The sequence below is a fragment of the Leucoraja erinacea genome, chromosome 1 (genome assembly GCF_028641065.1).
Source record: "Leucoraja erinacea ecotype New England chromosome 1, Leri_hhj_1, whole genome shotgun sequence".
In the NCBI taxonomy this organism is placed as follows: Eukaryota; Metazoa; Chordata; class Chondrichthyes; order Rajiformes; family Rajidae; genus Leucoraja; species Leucoraja erinaceus.
In genome coordinates, this window is record NC_073377.1 from 14,928,255 (window position 1) to 14,934,254 (window position 6,000).

Genomic DNA, 6,000 nt, shown 5'->3' on the forward strand with positions numbered 1-6,000 from the left:
TAGAATGGATGGAAAGATATTATTTCTGTTAGCAGAAGTAGCCCGAGAGTTAAAGTCAAGCCTTTCAGGAATTTGATCCATCAATTGTTAACGACAAATAATGATGTTTTCAAGAGAGAGTTAGATTTAGCTCTTACGGCTAAGGGGGATCAAGGGATGTGGGGAGAAAGCATGAAGGGGGATACTGATTTTGGATGATTGGCCATGACCATATTGAATGGCGGTGCAGGTTCGAAGGACCGAATGGCCTACTCCTGCACCTATTTCTATGTTTCTATAAGGGGAATGGGAAATGGGGGGGGGTCAAAGGTCACCAGATGTAATAGATTTGTGTACATCCTATACTCTTACCATGTACTAACACAAGGGTACACCTCCGATGCATATCTGTCTGTTTGGATTCACACAACGTTTTTCACAGCCACTGCTCCTTTCACTATTCGACTGCATGCCACCGATTGCATGTCACTGGAATTCTCTCTGCCCATGGTGAGACTTCTAGGAATGTGGGCTACAATGTAATTCAATTAGCAATGGGAGAAGCTGTGTCTTACATGTGAGCTTCAGGTCAGCTATAGAAAGAACATGAAAGCATGAACATAAAAAAGACCAAAGCTGTGGTAAATAACACTTGGCAGCTAATTTATGCACTGCATTGTCACCAAATTGCAATGAAATAATAATAATAATAATAATAATAATAATAATAATAATAATAATAATAATAATAATAATAATAATAATAATAATAGTCTGCTTTTGCCATTAGTTGAAGGATAAATGTAATATAATTTTAGAATAAAGGGGAGGCCATTTAAGACTGAGGTGAGAAAAAACATTTTTCACCCAGAGAGTTGTGAATTTGTGGAATTCTCTGCCACAGAGGGCAGTGGAGGCCAAATCACTGGATGGATTTAAGAGAGAGTTAGATAGGGCTCTAGGGGCTAGTGGAATCAAGGGATATGTGGAGAAGGCAGGCACGGGTTATTGATTGGGGATGATCAGCCATGATCGCAATGAATGGCGGTGCTGGCTCGAAGGGCCGAATGGCCTCCTCCTGCACCTATTGTCTATGTTTCTATGGTTCTAATTTGAGAACAATCGATGTTACTTTAAGGCAAAGACAGACACAAAACATTGGAGTAACTCATCGAGTTAGGCAGCATCTCTGGAAAAAAGGAATAGGTGTTGTTTTGGGTCGAGACCCTTCCTCATACTCAGATTTACTTTAAGGCAATTGTCCTTTAAAGATCTCATTATGTGATGTACCACGTGAATGTTTTGCAGAAATCTCTGAGGGCATGTTTATGAAGAGCCCTTGAATAACTACAAACTATTTGTATGAACTCTTCATGTATCCTGAAGGTATTCTATTAGACGTTAAGAACCCACTGAGTGCACTGATTGCTATTTAGTTTTAGTTTAGGGATACAACGTGGAAACAGGCCTTCAGCCCGCCGAGTCCGCGCTGACAAATAATCCCCGCACACTAACACTATCTTACACACAGAATGGTCAATTTACAACTGTACCAAGCCAATTAGCCTACAAACCTACATGACTTTGGAGAGGGAGGAAACCGGAGTTCCCGGAGAAAAACCACGGAGATCACTGAGAGAACGTACAAACTCCGTACAGAGGGTAGACAAAAATGCTGTAGAAACTCAGCGGGTGAGGCAGCATCTATGGAGTGAAGGAATTAGGCAACGTTTCGGGTCGAGACCATTCTTCAGACTGATGTGGGGATGGGAGGCAGGAAGAAGAAAGGAAGAGGCGGAGACAGTGGGCTGTGGGAGAGCTGGGAAGGGGAGGAGAAAGAGGGAGAAAGCAGGGACTACCTGAAATTGGAGGTCAATGTTCATACCGCTGGGGTGTAAACTGCCCAAGCGAAATATGAGGTGCTGCTCCTCCAATTTACGGTGGTCCTCACTCTGACAATGGAGGAGGCCCAGGACCTAAAGGTCGGATTTGGAATGGGAGGAGGAGTTGAAGTGCAGAGTCACCAGGAGATCAGTTTGGTTATTGCGAACCGAGCGGAGGTGTTGGGTGAAGCAATCGCCAAGCCTACGCTTGGTCTCACCGATGTAGAGCAGCTGACACCTAGAGCAGTGGATGCAATAGATGATAGAAACATAGAAACATAGAAAATAGGTGCAGGAGTAGGCCATTCGGCCCTTCGAGCCTGCACCGCCATTCGATATGATCATGGCTGATCATCCAACTCAGTATCCCATCCCTGCATTCTCTCCATACCCCCTGATCCCTTTAGCCGCAAGGGCCACATCTAACTCCCTCGTAAATATAGCCAATGAACTGGCCTCAACTACCTTCTGTGGCAGAGAATTCCAGAAATTCACCACTCTCTGTGTGAAAAATATTTTTCTCATCTCAGTCCTAAAAGATTTCCCCCTTATCCTTATACTGTGACTCCTTGTTCTAAACTTCCCCAACATCGGGAACAATCTTCCTGCATCTAGCCTGTCCAACCCCTTAAGAATTTTGTAAGTTTCTATAAGTTTTAATCTTCTGAATTTCAGCGTGTACAAGCCGAGTCTATCCAGTCTTTCTTCGTATGAAAGTCCTGCCATCCCAGGATGTTGGAAGAAGGGCAGGTGAACCTCTGCCGCACCTGGAAAGACTGCTTGGTCCTTGGATGGAGTCGAGGGGGGAGGTAAAGCGACAAGTGTAGCATTTCCTGCGGTTGCAAGGGAAAGTGCCAGGAGAGGGGGTGGTTTGGGTGGGAAGGGACGACTTGACCAGGGAGTTACGGAGGGAGCGGTCTCTGCGGAAAGCCGAAAGGGGAGGAGATGGGAAGATGTGGCCCGTGGTGCGATCTCGTTGGAGGTGGCGAAAATGTTGGAGGATTATCTATTGTATGTGACGGCTGGTAGGGTGGACGGTGAGGACAAGGGGGACTCTGCCCTTGTTACGTACAGATGACACTCCGTACAGATGACACCCGCAATCAAGATCACACCCGGGTCTCTGGCGCTGTAAGGCATCAACTCCACCGCTGGTTCACCGGGCCGCCCTTATATTTAGGCCAACATAAATATTGGCCTTAATGATGTTCCTCCCTTGTTCATGATGAAGGATTATACTTCATGTGTCTCTGTCTAAACTTGTAGGATTTTACAGATTCTGCCACAGAGAAAGAAATATACTGTATATAAGGTGTTGATGAAAGCACCATGGAAACACTAGCCTTGCTATATATACATATTCATTTACCACAGAATTAGCTTGGGGTTGTCAGTGAATGAAGCCTGAAGGAGGTGCAGAATAGCAACTGTCCAATTTATTTGCCTATCGGGTGACATGCAACTTATTTTTGTAAATCAAATATGAGCAATGACTGGAAATTACGTCCTTCGTCCACAAAAGTTGCTTTTTAATAGATTGTTCAGGTGTTGGAAACTGGCTAGTGATATACAAAGTGCTGGAGTAACTCAGCAGGTCAAGCAGCATCTCTGGAGAAAAAGGATTCTTCAGTCTGAAGAATAGTAAGATTAAATGAGAACTTACCAGTTTGAAGTTTGATCTTTATTTTATGAGGAGGAACGTTGAGGGAATACGTGAAGAACCCCGCTACGGCGCATGCGTGTCATCCTTCAAAGCAGCGGTGTGAGGTCACAGATACACTATAATGACCTAAGATAGTAAGATTATTAAAGAGATACCAGTTTAAGATATGACCATATGAGGGTGGGAGCGGAGGACACGTATTCCCTCAACGTTCCTCCTCATAAAATAAAGATCAAACTTCAAACTGGTAAGTTCTCGTTTAATCTTACTATTTTACTTCGGAGTCACGTGAGTGACTTCGTGAAGATTTCAAAGCTCTGTGACCTCATGCCGTGGAACGAGTCCAAGCTTCACAACTGCCTTGGTAGTTTGGGAGAAATTGTTACTGGTATTCAAGAAATACATTCATACCAACATTTTAAACAAAATGGTAAATAATATTTATTAAATCAATTCATAAACCTTGTAAGCTTCAGGTATGAATTATATAGAACTTAAAATTTTCCCCGAAAACGTTTCTTCTTTTCTAACTGGTTTGTTGTAAAATGTGTGAAACGTTTTCTCTGATGACCATCCTGCAGTTCTGAGGATTTTGTCCATCGGTACCTCAAGGCGATTAGCTGCTGATGTAGCTGCAGCCCTGGTGGAGTGAGATTTGAATACATTAGTGTCCACTCCTGCCTGAATTAAGCAATATCTCAGCCACCGTGAAATGGTCTGAGTCGAGACTTTATGGTACGGCTTCTTATGGCTAATCAAAAGAGCCTTTTCATTGCCTCTGATAGCCCTTGTTCTGTCAATATATAACACAATGTGTTTCACTACACAGAGGCGTTCGTCCTGCGGATAGGCTATGAACTCTATGACCTGACCCGCTGATCCTGGTCTATTTTGCTTAATAAGGTCCTGGATCACGAAAATCAAACTTCCTGTCGCCTCAGTGAAGTTATCCAATCTTAATTTCTGCAATGACTGGACCCTTTGCGCTGTGACCAGCGCCATTAGCATTACCATTTTCATAGTGAGTTTGTTCAGCGTTAATGCTGTAGCCGGTGACCAATTCCGTAACATAGTTAGGACTACACTCACATCCCAGATTTGGCTATATCTAGCCCTTGGTGGGTTTGTGTTAAAGATGCCTCGTAACAGTTTTACTACTAGAGGATGTGAGCCCACACCCTGTCTTTCTGTGCCTTCCCATAAATAACTCGACAAGGCACTCCTAGCACTATTGACCGTGCTGTAACTGAGTCCTTCATAGTGCAGGCTTGTGAGAAATTCTAGCACAGCTGGAACATCCATCTTTCTGTGGTCTAGATTGTTATCCAGGCAGTATTTAGTCCATTTCTTAATATGACATAAATACTGTTTTTGAGTCGAAGTTCTCTGTGCTGCTGTGATCATGTCCACAGTTCTATCAGATAGACCCATATGCCGAAGTGGTTCTTTCAGAGTCTACAAACCAATAAATTCAGATAATTATGGCAAGGATGGCTGTCCCCAGTCACCGGATGCACCAGCAACTGAGGACTATGTCTTAAAGTAATATATGGTGTTAGCACCAAATCCTGAAGCACCGAGAACCATGGTTGGGTAGGCCAATCAGGTACTATGAGAATCCCAGATGCCGAGTCTAGTTGAATTTTCCGTAGTACCCGATTGATGAGGCAGAAAGGAGGAAATGCATAAATGAACCATTTCCCCCAGTGCAGTGAGAATGCATCTGTAGCTTCTGCCCCAGGATCTGGTTCCCATGATATATACCTTGGTAACTGATGATTTAACCTGGATGCAAAAAGATAAATATCCGGCTTTCCGTACTTTGCTGTGATTTCAGCAAATATCGTTCTGTCTAACATCCATTCCGTATTTTCATTAAATTTTCGTGACCTGGCGTCTGCCACTGAATTAAGTATCCCTGGTAGATACGTAGCCGATAACCAAATATTCCTTTGGATACACCATTGCCAAATAGAGTTCGCCAATTCATCACAGGATGTTGATATATTTCCACCCATATGATTTATATATGCCACCACCGTGGTATTATCTATCTGCAATCTAACATGCTGGTTAATCATTCCCGAGCAGTAAGATTTTAGACCATAAAAGGCACTCAACATATCTAAGTAATTTATACCCTTAGTGGTAAGTAGGTTAGTTTCCTGTATATTCCATCTCCCTCCACAGCTCGAGATGGTATCCGTTGCTCCCCAACCAATTGCACTGGCATCTGTTTGTAATACCACAGATGGGTTTGGAATAACTATTGGGTTGGAGCTATATTTAACATTGTGTTCCCACCATTGTAGTTCTTTTATAGCTCTTATTGTTAGCTCCATTGGCCTATCAAAATGGCCTCTATTAATTTTGAGTGCTCTAATTTTTTCTCTCTGTAAATTTTGGTAATGTAATCGTCCAAATTGAATGGCAGGAAACGTGGCTATAATTTTCCCAATAATCCTGGCTACCCGT